We start from the raw sequence: 13,841 nt of genomic DNA, 5'->3' as shown, positions 1-13,841 counted from the left end.
ACACCAGCTCATTTAGTTATTGTTTAGAGACTATATATGTACAATATTTTTAAAGGTATAGTTGGCAAATAAAAATTCTATGTATTTATTATGTACAACATGATTTTTTAATGTAAGTATACATTGTGAAGTAGTTGAAGCAAGCTAATCAGGGAACATTGAATACTTTATTTGAGCCAGACACTGTGCTAGCTACAACCTTTAAATTAATTACTGGGGCTATAGGGTTTAATTAAACCATTTCCTAATCTGTTGCTGCTGGAGTACAAAAAGTTGAATGACCTTACAAATTCAGTATTTCCATATTTGTCACTATTTGTTTTATTGAATACGTTGTTTCCTGGGTAGTTGTAATATGTTATATGAGTTCTTTTATGCTTATATTGTGCCTGCATTTTTAAGTGAAGAAACATTTGCCGTCTTTCACTTTTTAAACTAAAGCCAAAGTACAGGTATGCTTAGCAGTTCACTGTTTTCAAATTTTTAAATCAGGTAAATTTGATTAATTTCATGTAATAAATGAAGAAGAGATTGGGTACGGTGGCTCACACCTGTAATCCCAACACTTTGGGAGGCTGAGGCAGGAGGATTGCTTGAGGCCAGGAGTTCGAGACCAGCCTGGGCAACATAGAGAGATGCTATATCTCCAAAAAATAAAACAATTGGCTTGGTGGTACACTACTGTAGTCCCAGCTACTCAGAAGGCTGAAGGAGGATTGCTTGAGCCCAGGAGTTCAAGGCTGCAGTGAGCTATGATGGTGCCACTGAACTCCAATCACAATGGCAGAGCAAGACTGTCTCTTAAAAAAAAAAAAAACAAGTGATGAGAGTAAAACATTATGCTAAGTTACTAACCAGATGCTTGCTAAAAGGTAAATGAAAGATTTAAAAATACAAAAAGTCTTTAACTCTTAGTATCCTATGGAAGCACAAAAATTCACAATGGTTTGTAGATGGTGATGATAATTTCTTTCTTGGCATCTCTAAGAATATATTACCTAGCATAAAGATTGTATACTGTCAGGAAATAAAACATTTTAAAATAATATTCAAAAAAACACTAGTCTCATGAGAGGCAAAAGTTTTCAAGTATTAACTACAAAAAGTTCAGCTGGAAATTTCCCCGTCTTCCAAGAGGTGCCATGAGCTGAGTCAGCTCCCGGCTCTGACCTTCATGTGACCTCATACATCACCTTCACCTCTCTCAGAAAATCTATTTCTTCATTCTTAAAGTAAGGACAATAATCTACTTTGCATTGAGGAAGGAGTCAATTAAAAGATGAGATTACCTGTGTGTAAGCATTTTGTACAGAGGAAGCACTTTTTTTCTTCCTCTCATTATCATCATTGCCTTGACTCATTTCCTGTTGTGCCCGGAAGGCGGGGGCACCTGTGTAATTAGAATGCAGCAGGGCAGGGGGTTTTCACTGGCTCAGTTCCTGCTGGTGCTGCTGAGTAACTTTGCTCATGTCCTGTCTGGAAGGACAGACAAGGGTCAGACTGGATGCAGGCTGGGACACCATCAGCTTCTCATGGTTGCTTTTCCCTCCCCATCATGGGTCTGGCCTGTTCTTAGAACTGAGTCATCGCTGATTATTCTCCCAAACACAGGAAAATCCAGGATACCCTAGCATACCGACTTTTATGTGCTGACACATTGCAAGCCTCACACTTCATCCATAGTTTTAAGGATCCCCTTGAACCATGGAAATGAGAACGAAGGGAGAGGAAAGAGGTGGTGGGTGGCAATGGCAGCAGGTGTTTTCATCAGGGGAGACCAGTTCTGCTGGGCTGCATCCCCACCACCTTTCAGACTCGTGAACTCTAAAGAGGGGATTTGCTCTACAGTGTGTCAGTTAAATGTAGTAATCATTTTTCTTCGAAGGAAAAAGAGGCAGGAAGAAGCACGTGCTCACTCACCAGCATTACAGCTTTTGCTCCCTGATCACAACAATAGATTTGGGCTGATTTCCTATTTTCAGGCAATCAGTGATGGGAGGAGAGGGAGCCATTAGCAGATGCCCTAGTTGACCTTCAGCTAAATTATCATCCCTTTCCCCTCCTACCTTTCTTTCAATACAAGGAGAAGGGGAAGGGGAGGAGAGTAGCTCTCCATTTAAAAAAAAAAAAAAAAAGGAAAAGGAAAGGAAACAGGTGCATGGTCAGAGCTGTCTAGCAAAGGGATATAATTGATGGTGACAACAGCATTCTTAATCTGACAGCTGTTTTGGTTGTTTCATCTCTTTGTGTCATCGAATAGGAAAATAACTTATTAGAGCTATTCATGTCAGAGATAGTCAATAAATATCAGCTGGACTATAAGTATATGGGATATTGCTTGAAAAAAATGAAGGTTTTTTTTTTGTTGTTGTTGTTGTTGTTTTTAACTTTTTCTTTAATCTCTGATGTTAAAGGCAAAGGTGCAGTCTAGTGAGCTTTGGCATCCCAACACAGTTCCTGGAAGTAGCTTTTCCAAATAAAGCACTGGAACCAAATGACAATCAGCAGATTTCAAATACATATTTTTTGATTCTTGCTATGTCAGGAATGGCCTATCCAAAGAAAAGATGGAGATCAGAAATATTGAAAACTCAGTTCAATGTCATCCCAAATAAATATCTCTCAGGCTGTGCAAATTAGTTACCAGTAAGTGCAGTTTGAAACTTGGATAGAAGTACATTACTTTCCAACAATTGGTATTGAAAATAAAGCTACTGACAAATAGAGCCATTTGTAGAGATTGGATGTTCCCTTGTTATAACTTTTGGTGCATTTTATATCACATGGGGAAGACTTAGAAGTGTTTTTCAGTCGTGCTGTGTAAGATGAATTCTTCCTAATAGCCTACCTCATTGTTATTACACGTGAGTTCAGCATGAGTAGTCAAGGAGGTAGTATCACTGCTAATGGCACTCAGTGCTAATGGGTATTAGGGTAGCTTAGGTTAACATAAAAAGCAGTTAGGTAAAGTGTGGGGCAGGCCACAATTAATCTCAAGTAGAACCCAAATAAAGACAAAGACCATAAACATCAATAATTCTCTAGTAGTTCAAAGTAAGAAAAGTTGAGAATTCTTTTTTTGTTAAATACTTTTAACTGCAATATGGAAAATCCCCATATAGTTAAGTTCTTGATGTCAATTGACATAGGATAATAAGTCTACTTCCTGATGCTCATTACACATAATGATCCTCTCTGTGAACTTTCTAAATTTACTGCTAAAAGTTGAAATCAAGCTATGGATTAAAAGACAATCAATATTATATAGGTTTTCATTAATGCATTTTATAAAGGCAACTTCTTTTGTTTTCTTTAAATGTTCAATGCATATATATTTTATATATAGTATACATAAATTTATATATGCTCAAGTTACAGAGTTATTAAAAAAAAAAACCATGAACCCATTACTCCACTTAAGAAACAGAACATTACCAATACTGTTGCAATTTTCTGAGAGTTCCCTCTCCATTCTTATCCTTCTGCCCCAGCTTATTGTTATCCTGATGTTGTTGGTTTGTGTGGTTTTCTAAAAATTTCCACCCACTTTGTCATTCATTTTATCGTTACCTTTATGGTTTACCATGTTCATATGTACGTGTCCCTAAACAAAATACTGTTTGGCTTTATACTTTATGAAATATGTAATACTGTGTATATTCTTTTGTTACTTATTTTTTAACTTAATTGTTATTTTGTCCAAGTTTCACAAACACATAAAGTAGCTAATAGCATCCCAAGTATTGATATACGAAACATCAGTTTCTACCCAACACTCACCACAATTTCCTGCTCCCTGGAAGCAATTGCATTCAGCTTTCTCAATGGATTTTTAAAATACTTACCTAAATAGTATGCTTATTTTGTTACTACTTTTTTTTAGATTTAGAAAATACCTATTTTCTTCTCTCTTTGGAGTATGCGAATTTCACTCTTTCATACATTTCCCACCCCCCTTCCTCTCAGTAGGGTTAGATCACATTTTGGGTAGATCACTAGCTGGAGTTGACATAGCTATGACTGTATGAACACTATTCACAGCCTAACCATGTGGTACACCATGATACTACAATTACTTTTTGTTCTGTGCAATGTTGGGCTTTCCCTAAAATTAACAATTAATTTTGTTTGATTCATTTATTTTTCTATATGACCGTCATGAATTTAATTCCCAAATGTCCCCCAATTGTGTAAATCTCCTTTCACAATGTTCAAGCCTATTAAGTAGTCTATTATCTTTACCATCTTGAAGAAATCTTCTGACCTGTTCCAATCTGGATGGCTGTATTAGTCTGTTTTCACGCTGCTAGTAAAGATACACCCAAAACTGGGTAATTTATAAAGGAAAACAGGCTTATGGGCTCACACTTTCACGTGGCTGGGGAGGCCTCACAATCATGGCAGAAGGTGAAAGGTACATCTTACATGGCAATAGTCAAGAGAGAATGAGAGCTAAGTGAAAGGGGTTTCCCCCTATAAAACCATCAGCTGTTGTGAGACTCATTTACTACCACGAGAACAGTATGGGGGAAACTGCTCCCGTGATTCAATTGTCTCCCATGGGGTCCTGTTCAAAACACTGGGAATTATGACAGCTACAATTCAAGATGAGATTTGCATGGGGACACAGCCAAACTCTATCAACGGTCAACAGCTGTCATTAGGGATCTCCCTTCACAGTCACTCTAGGGACTCCCTTTGTGTTTTTGCTGCATTGGATATCCTGTTTCCCGGGTTCCAGGTTTTTCTTTCTCTTGTTTTACAACCTTGTCTTTGTGAAACGCATGTGCCAGTAACTTTGTAGGAAAGGATGATAGATGGTTAAGTTTTTGACACGTGAATGTCTAAGTGTGACTTTATTGGCTGGTTGTAGAATGGTAGGTCAAAAATTCTATCCCTTGGGAATTTAGAAAACATCCACTTACAGTCTTGCTACTGAAAAGTCCGTATTTCTGTGTTTTGATTCTCTGTATGAAAGCTATATTTTCTTCTCTGTAAGTTTGTAGATCTTTGTTGCAAATGATCTGAAATTTATGACAATGTGCCATTCAAAAAGGGGCTATTTTCACCCATTCCACTGGGTATTTGGCGAGCTGTTCAACCTGGAAAATCATGTTGTTCAGTTCTGAAGAATTTTCCTTCAACTATTTCACATAAATATTTTTCTTCTGTTTGGTTTCTCTGATCTGCTTATGTTGGGCCTCCTGGTATAATTCCTGCATTTTCTTAGTTTTTTTCTTTCCTAATTTCCATCCCTTTGTCATTTTTTTTCTATTTTCTGGGAAACTTTTTCAACTTAATCTTCTTATCCTTCAGTTGAGCTTTTCATTTGTGCCATAAAAGCCTTTACTTTTTCCAAGAGCTCCTTCTTTTCTTGGAGTATTTGTTTGTTATAGCATCCTGTTTTTATTTAACAGATGCAGCTCTACATGTATCTAAGGATATTAATTATATTTTTAAGTTTTTTTCTAGCATATTCTCTGCATGCTCTAAGTTGTTTCATTTTTCTTTTTGTGGCATTGATCTTTGTCTTTCACATCTAATGCTTTCCTCAAAGCCTAAAGATCTTTTTCTGCCTGCTCATCTTTGAAAGTGGTGTGATAAATAGAATTACAATTAGAATTCTAGTTGAATGTCTTAAAATATATATTTCCCAAATGATTTGTCTTTTTGCTTTCTTTATTCTGTCATTCCATGAACAGACTTTCTCATTTTTAATATAGCATATTTTATTTTTTTCCCTTTAGGTTTTTTGCCTTTTACTTCTTGTTTAATAAATCTCTCTTGATCTTGTGGTCATAAAGATGTTTTCCTGTATGGTCTTTTAAAAGTCTCATACTAATAGTTGTGATTCTTTAATTCACCTGGATTTCAATATTGTGTATGGTAAGAGATAGGCATCCAATTTCATCCTTTTCTCGTATGGATAACCAGCTGCCCCTGCACTGTTTACTGAAAAGTCCATTCTTTCCTTTACTGGTTTCAGTGGCAAAAATGTCACAACTCAAGTTTGTAATTGTCTCCGTTTCTGGGATATCTATTCTATTTCATCGTTCTAATTGACAATTTCTGTATCACCTTTATATAGTTGTATGAGACTTGATATTTAATAAGGACAGGTTCCCCCACCTTATTCCTCACCTAGAATAGAATTCTGAAAATAAAGGGCAGAAAAATCTCCTAATGTGAAAGAAATGATGAGCTTAACTTCATTCATTCATTAAGAATGTATTAAGTACCTACCATATTTCAGACAAGATCTAAGAATTGAAAAATCAATAAGAAAAAAATCCCTGCCCCAAAGGAATAAACAACCTAGGAGGGCAAGCTGATAAAGAATTACACTTTAATTCTATTATGAGCAAGAATAAAGGATACATAAGAAACTGCACAGAGAGAACAGAAATAATTGTGCTCAGGGATCATTAGGAAAGCCTTGAGTAGTAGTTTCAACTTGGTCTGAAGACATAAATTGGCATTTTATAGGACAGAAAGGGAAAGGAATTCCAGGCAGGGGAAGCTCCGTGGAGGTATGAAAGTGCATGATCTGTTTCCTAACAAAGGGTCATGCAAAGGGGATCAGGTTAGAAAGGAAGTTATGGCCAGACAGGGGTGGGCCTTGTCTGCTCTGCTGAGATGTTTGAACTTTACACCAAAGGCAGAAGTAGACACAGAGGATTTGCAGTCGAAAGGCAATGACCCTCTTGTCCTGTATTTGATGATGTAAAAACAGAAATAAGCAGGGCCTGGGGAGGACACTATGTATGGGAAGCCCAGTTTGGAGACTGCTGCATTCTCCATGGGATAGATGCTGAGGTCTGAGCTTATGCAGGAGTGAAGAGAATGGAGAGACGTAACAACAGGTCAGAAGACATTAGAAGGGAAATAGAACGGGGCATGGTGACAGTTGTTGTTAGATGTAAGGGAATGGGTAGAGTAAACGACAATAGTTACTAGCTTGGATAACTACACGGATGGGGACTCACTGACCTTTGGAAGCAACAAGTACTGTGCAGAAGGAATACCACAAGGTGTTTGGCAGAGACAAAGGACAATCATGACTTCCAGTTTGATCAAGGTATGTGAATGGAGAGATAGGTAGGCAGTTGGAGGCATAGGTTTAGAGCTGAAGAGTTATCCACCATCCAAGTCTAAATCTCCAGTGCCCTCTCATTAGGCCATTTGGAATAACCTGGATCCTCAAATATACTAAACTCTTTGTCCACATCCCACAACTGTCAGATTTTCCAGTTGAATGTACTCTGGGTTTTAGAGTATTCACTCTTTATGCATTTTCAGCTTTGAGACATATATAGGACAATACCTTACTCTGCTTTTCATGGGGAGGCTGGGGAGAAAGGGGGGACCAACTCAATGAAGTTCTAGGGACTTAGTAATGAAAGAGGTGCTACCATGGAAAGAGTTGCGTATCAATTCCTCAACACTTAGAGTCTCCTCCACAGTGATAAGAAGAGAGGTGGCATTTACATGTGTACCTAGCCCTTCGTCTCCTACAGATGCTTTACCAGCATGCTTTAGAGGACCTTTGGGGGCCCTGAACTCATCATGGAGAGAGTGATATTGGGACGAGAAAAAGCACATGGAGTGCACGAAGGCAAAGGGGTTTGTTTAGCTAAATCCTGGGCTATTAACAAAGGTTTCTATTGATCGCCATTGTGCATTGAATTTTAAAAAGGCCTAGCCTGATCTGGGTTGAACTGCATCCCCCTCCCCAAATGCCCGTGTTGAAGTAGCCCTCAGTACTTAGCATGTAATCTTACTAGGAAATAGAAAATAGGTTGCTGCAGATGCAGTTACTTAAGGTGAGATCATATGAGGAAGTAGGGTGGACATCTAATCCAATATAGCTGGTGTCATTATAAAAAGTGAAATTTGGACACAGCCAGGAAGGCAGGGAAAATGCCTGTGAGCACAGGCAGAGATGGGGTAATGCATATACCGGCCAAGAGATGCCAAAGGTTGCGAGCCAACCACAGGGAGCTTAGGAGAGAAGCATGGAACAGATTATCCCTCACATCTCTCAGCACAAATCTGCCTTGCCAACACCTCCATTTCAGACTTGAGACAATAGCTTTCTATTATTTAAGCCACCCAATTTATGGTATTTTGTTAGGGGAGCCCTAGCAAACCAACATTTAGCCTATATCCTAAAGAAGGAGGAGGGGAAGGGTGAGATTATTATTATCCATTCATAAGAGCAGAAATGACAACTTTCTAACAGAACAAAATTAATCATTCTTAGATTATCCACTTTATAGCCTTCTGATTCCTAAAATTGTAATTGCCATTTGTAGTAATAGAAATGGAGTGAAAAAGGTCTGATGGAAACATGTTCTTTCCTATGAGTGATGTACATTACACTGATGGATGCTTGATGGATATATTTGAGAGAATGAGGCCCTGTTCTAGTAAAACAGACTCAGACCTGCATATAATCTAAACATATTGGTGCCAAGGGCCCAATACATAAAGCTTCTGCTTTGACATTAAACTGATGCATATGTTTAAAAGGTACTAAAGGCAAATGTTCAAAAATAATCTTAGACCGGTTTTCTATTCATAAAGAGGAGGAACCCATATATTTTGCCCCTGCATAGCTACAATCAGAATTGAATGTGAAATACCAACAATACTGGAAGGTGAAATTGACAATGAAATAACTCTTCTTTATTCTCGAGATTCATGGGAGGGAATTGAAAGATCACAAGTTTTGGAGTCAGATGGAGCTGGGTTCTGTTCCACTTGTACTACCTCCTACTTATGTGACCTTAATCAAGTCATTTAACCCTCTAAGATTCTGTTTGATTACCTGGAAAATGGGGAGGATTGTAGCTCCCTCGTAGAACTCATCTGAGGATTAAGTGAGATAATATTTGTCAAGTGATCACCAATATGCCTGGTAATATACTCAATAATAATATTCAATAAATGGTAGCTACAAATTTCATACTTGTCTCAGTTAGTATTGTATGCAATTGTTCTGCATTTGGGCACAAATTACTTTGGCAATTCTGGACTAGGAGATCCATTTACTGGTATCTAAATGGGGATGACCATGGTGAAGCCTAGAAGAATCACTGAAGTTGCTCCTAACATGTCCCTTTTTCTTTTCTTCCTTCTTTTCTTAACCACAGTATATACCTAGATTGTGAACTGAAGCCCAAGAGTACAGCATACATTTGGCTTTGATTCAGCCTCTGTTAAAGTTCATCCAAGTGAATCTTCAGTCAAAAAAACTTCTTATTCTGAAGGACAAATTAAAATAAACTAGACCCTGTTCAAGAAAAGGCGATGGAGAGAGAAAGTTTTGGAGAATGGAGACTGCACAGCAGGGGCTCCTTAGCTTCAAGGCAGTTTTTCTTTCGCTCACCTGAATGTAACTTGATTTGTAACTCACCTTTAAACTTGATTCCAATCAGTGTAGTCTCTGTGCGTGGTCTCTGAAAAAGGTGGGTTGTGAGAACTGGAAATACAAAGTAGGCAAAAGGTTTGAAGGGGGAAAGCACGTCTCTCCTGATCATCTCCAGTACATCCCTGGGCAGCCCTTTTCTGCCAGGAAAAGAGTTATGCTCCATTCTGATTTCCAGGCAGCAGACTGGAAATTATGCCAGGTAGTCTGGGGTTTAAAATAACGATTTCATGGGGAAGGAACTAGCCAACCCACTCATTTGATGTCAAGGCACCACTTAGTATAGGGCTGGGCAGGGAAGCTTCGGATACAGGTGCCCTCTTGCCATCAGGCAGCTCCAGTTCTCAAATGCCCCTTTGGTGTTTGAACTTTGTCAGTTCAGCATTGCCATGTGTTTTCCTGAAAAGAGGTTAATACTTTCTCGTTTGAATCTAGTGAAATACTCTAGGTAATATCCATCCATCCCCTTCTGCCGACCCTCTCTACCCCTATGTCCCGTGCTGTAACTGCCCATTAATCAACCCTGGGATTGCCAATGGGAAAATGCATCCACAGGGCTGTGAACTCAATGGAATTAGAACAAATTAGCCTGTGATTTGCAGGGACAGGCTCAGGTTGAGGGACAAGCCGGGAATGCACAATTGGGTGGACAGAACACCCTTGAGCAGAAGGGGCTACGGCAGAGCTGTGGATATAAAGCATCCATTTGTCTTGTACAGAGACAAAATGCAATCAGAGCTGCTTAACACATTAAATAAAATACAACCAGGATAGCTTTTACATTTAGCACTGCAAAACCAGAGGAACTTACACAACTGAAGAGCTAGATGGGACCTTATGCATATCTTATCTACATTACTTATTTTATAGATGAATAAACTGAAGTCAACCCTGGGAAGTTACCATGTATAAGGTCACACAGGACTCTGTGTGACCCCACTCTCCTCCTTCTTTACTAAGGAAATTGATCCAGGTTATCAGTATAGGAAAGAGTTCATTCCAGGCACAGCATGTCTAGATTCTAATGTTGCCTTGTAAGCAAGTTATGCATCTACTTGCCCAGCGATAGAGGCCCTCCTTGCCACAGGAGGTACAGACTTAACAGAGCAGGTCAGAGCCCTGTCTTAGTTTCTCCCTTTCCTCTTCTGTAACAGGGCACTTACAGTACTGAAGAGCTGGGAAGTTCTTTCCTCCCTTACAGAAGGACTTCAGGTTCTGTCCTCATCTGCTAGCATCTGGGCTATACGACATCCCCAGCACCTAACACATCATGAAGGGGCACATTTTAGACTCCCAGAAAACCAGCTGGTGGTTGTTTCTCTCAGGTAATAACATGTGGTGGGCTGAAATGGCCAGAAAGAAAGGTGACCTAATGACTAAGTCAGGCAAGGCAGTGGACACGCTCTGCTGATGAGCAGCTTACAGGTGACACTGTGATCCTTCTTCCCTAAGGGCCTTCAGAAAGGCCACCATCATGGCCAGGCACAGTGGCTTATGCCTGTGATCCCAGCATTTTGGGAGGCCGAGATGGGCAGATCATCTGAGGCCAGGAGTTCAAGACCAACCTGGTCAAGAAGGCAAAACCTCGTCTTTACTGAAAATACAAAAATTAACCAGGTTTGGTGGTGCACACCCATAATCCCAGCTACTCGGGAGGCTGAGGCAGAAGAATGGCTTGAAGCCAGGAGGTGGAGGCTGCAGTGAGCCGAGATTGTGCCACTGCACTCCAGCCTGGGCAACATAGCGAGACTCCATCTCACCAAAACAAAACAGAACAGAACAAAACAAAACAAAAAACTAGTATCACTAACACTTGTCTTGATTATTAAAGCTCTATCTGGAGTTGGAGAGTGGAATAGATGGATGACACTATTAAGTTCCTGAGAAACTTAAGACTAAATTTCTTTTATGTTAAAGAGAGAGATTATTAGGGGTGCAGTGACTTCCTGAGGGCCTCCGCAGCTGGAAAAGAAGGCACAAGTTCAGGCCACTGGGGCTAGTGGACCGCAATGCCAGCTCTGGGTCTCCCTGCCACCCCGCTTTACCTGGCACTTCCAGCTGCCACTTTCAGATTTCTCAGAGGTTAGGGTAACCATGCTTAAATACATTGACTTGGAGTACAAAATCAAGAACATCCACATCTGTCCTTAGGACCCTCTCTCCTCTGTCACCACACAGTCAGTGAGTAGCCCTGTTTCTGGACCTCTGCTCATTTCACTCTGTGATGTAGAATCGCCTATTTACATGCTTGTCTCCTAGGAGACAGGGAAGCCTTTGAGGATAGAAATGACATGATAATAGCTCACTGATCGCAGCCGTTACTTATTACAGCCTGCCACGCTTTGTGCAATTTTACTTCCTCTTAAAAAAGAAATTCAGTTCTACTATGTGAAGGATTTGAATGGAATTTTAAAATCTACTCTTATTATATATACTCTTATATATCTGCTCTTAGCTGTTAAATATTTGTTAGAATGCAACCCTGCTGTTTAACACTGCCCAAAATTACACAGAATTTTTTGGCAGGTGGTTTGTGACATTTATTACTGGAAGAGCCTTATTGTGACAACTTAACTCTTTCATACCAGTAGCAGCAACTTCTCGCAGTCACCAGGATGGGGAGGGAACTAGGGACTCTCTTATATGTCCATATGTGGGCTGACTCTTTGAGGATCGACATTCTAGCTACCACCGGGCCACACTGCAGCTTTTGCTGCATGGAAAACTATTCCATCTGGCAGCTTGCTGGGCATAGGAGTCCTTACCCCTGGCTCTCACGTGCATGGCCCAGTGGGTGAGAGACTCCTTAGAGTTCACACCCCAGGCAGGCCCGTCACTTGTCTCATGCTAGCCTCAGCCCTGATCCTATGTTAACTTTGAGCCCTCTATCCTCATCTTATGTAGTCTCACCCTCAATGCGCCGTCTAGCATAGTGGTCAGCATTGCCTGGGAACTCGTTAGAAATGCAGATTCTCAGGTCTCAGCTCAGACTTGCTGAATCAGAAATTCTGAGGGTGGAGCCCAGCTATCTGTACTTCCCTCTGGGTGATTTTGATGCAAGCTTGAGTTTCAAAGCCACGGGTCTAGAGAGTGGGGAGGTGGGTATTGATTGTTGAAACAGGTTGGGGCCTGACATGGTGGCTCCTGCCTGTCATTCCAGTGCTTCGGGAGGCTGAGAACCAAGGATGCCTTGAGGCCAGGAATCTGAGGTTACAGTGAGCTATGATAGAGCCACTGCAATTCAACCTGGCGACAGAGCAAAACCCTGTCTCTAAAAAAAAAGAAAGAAAATAAAAAGCAGCCTGTCCAGTTTTCTCACTGTAAATCTTCTGACTGCCTCTCACCTCATCAGGTATTCCCCAAAGTGCAGCCTGAGAACAGCTGGTACCTCCCACCCCCTGCCTGGCTCAGGTTTCTGGAATATGGTAACCCCCATCACCACCAGTGTCAGGGCCCTAAGCTCCCAGTTGTCTAGGAGAGAGGTCCGGATATGTAAAGAATATGAGAAAAACTGAAGTTTAGTCTAAGAAAGGAGAAGATTAAGGCCATGATGCATGACTTTGGGTATTTTAAGGACCATTGTGTAGAAGACTTAGAATTTTTCTGTATTTATAAGTTAGAAGCAGGACAAATAGATAGAAGTTACAGGAGCTCAGATTTATACCAAAGAATAAGGAAAATCATCCTGACAATCACAGGTCCATACATAGAATGCATGGCCTATAGGGATCACTCACTGCTCTTGTTCAGGCAAGGGGCATAGGATTCTTGTCAAGGATATGATAGAGGAACTTGACCATAAGACAAGGGTTACCTTAGATTACCTTAAGGTTTCTTCTGACATTCTGTAATTTTAGTACCTTACATTTAATAGATACTCAACATACAAAGGAAAGAAGAAGAGAAGGGGAGGGACAGAAGAAAGGAAGAAGGGACAGTGTGAATCATCCAAAAAGTATTGGTATCATGATTATTTGGTTTTCGTTGGTATTCATTATGTAACGTCAAGCTCACCTTGCTACTATCTGTTGAGTTTCTACAGTGTTACTTTTTATAATAAATACACATCTGTGAGTGTATTGGGTGATTGGGAGAAGCAGTGAGTGTATTGGGTGATTGAGTGATTGGGAGAAGCAAAGGAGTGATTTATTGATTTATGCAACATATGCAGAGACGCCTCTGGAGCGAGGCATTGGCAAAGTAGGTGCTGAGGATGCAAAAAAGAGCAAGACACTGAGGCTCAGACCTGCCTGAGATGCGTCCACACAGACAGCTCTCTAAAGAGGGAGGCCCCAAATAGATGAGAATTAAGAAAAGGGCTGAGCTCAGAAAGGTGCGATGGCTAATCTAAAAGCAGAAAATAAAATTCAGTCATTCTAGATTCATTTTCCTCTTCTGACTTTTCCAAAAA

This window comes from Trachypithecus francoisi, unplaced genomic scaffold, assembly GCF_009764315.1.
Source record: "Trachypithecus francoisi isolate TF-2019V2 unplaced genomic scaffold, Tfra_2.0 Lachesis_group15, whole genome shotgun sequence".
NCBI lineage: Eukaryota > Metazoa > Chordata > Mammalia > Primates > Cercopithecidae > Trachypithecus > Trachypithecus francoisi.
The sequence above is the reverse complement of the archived record's forward strand: the minus strand, read 5'-3'. Positions refer to the sequence as shown.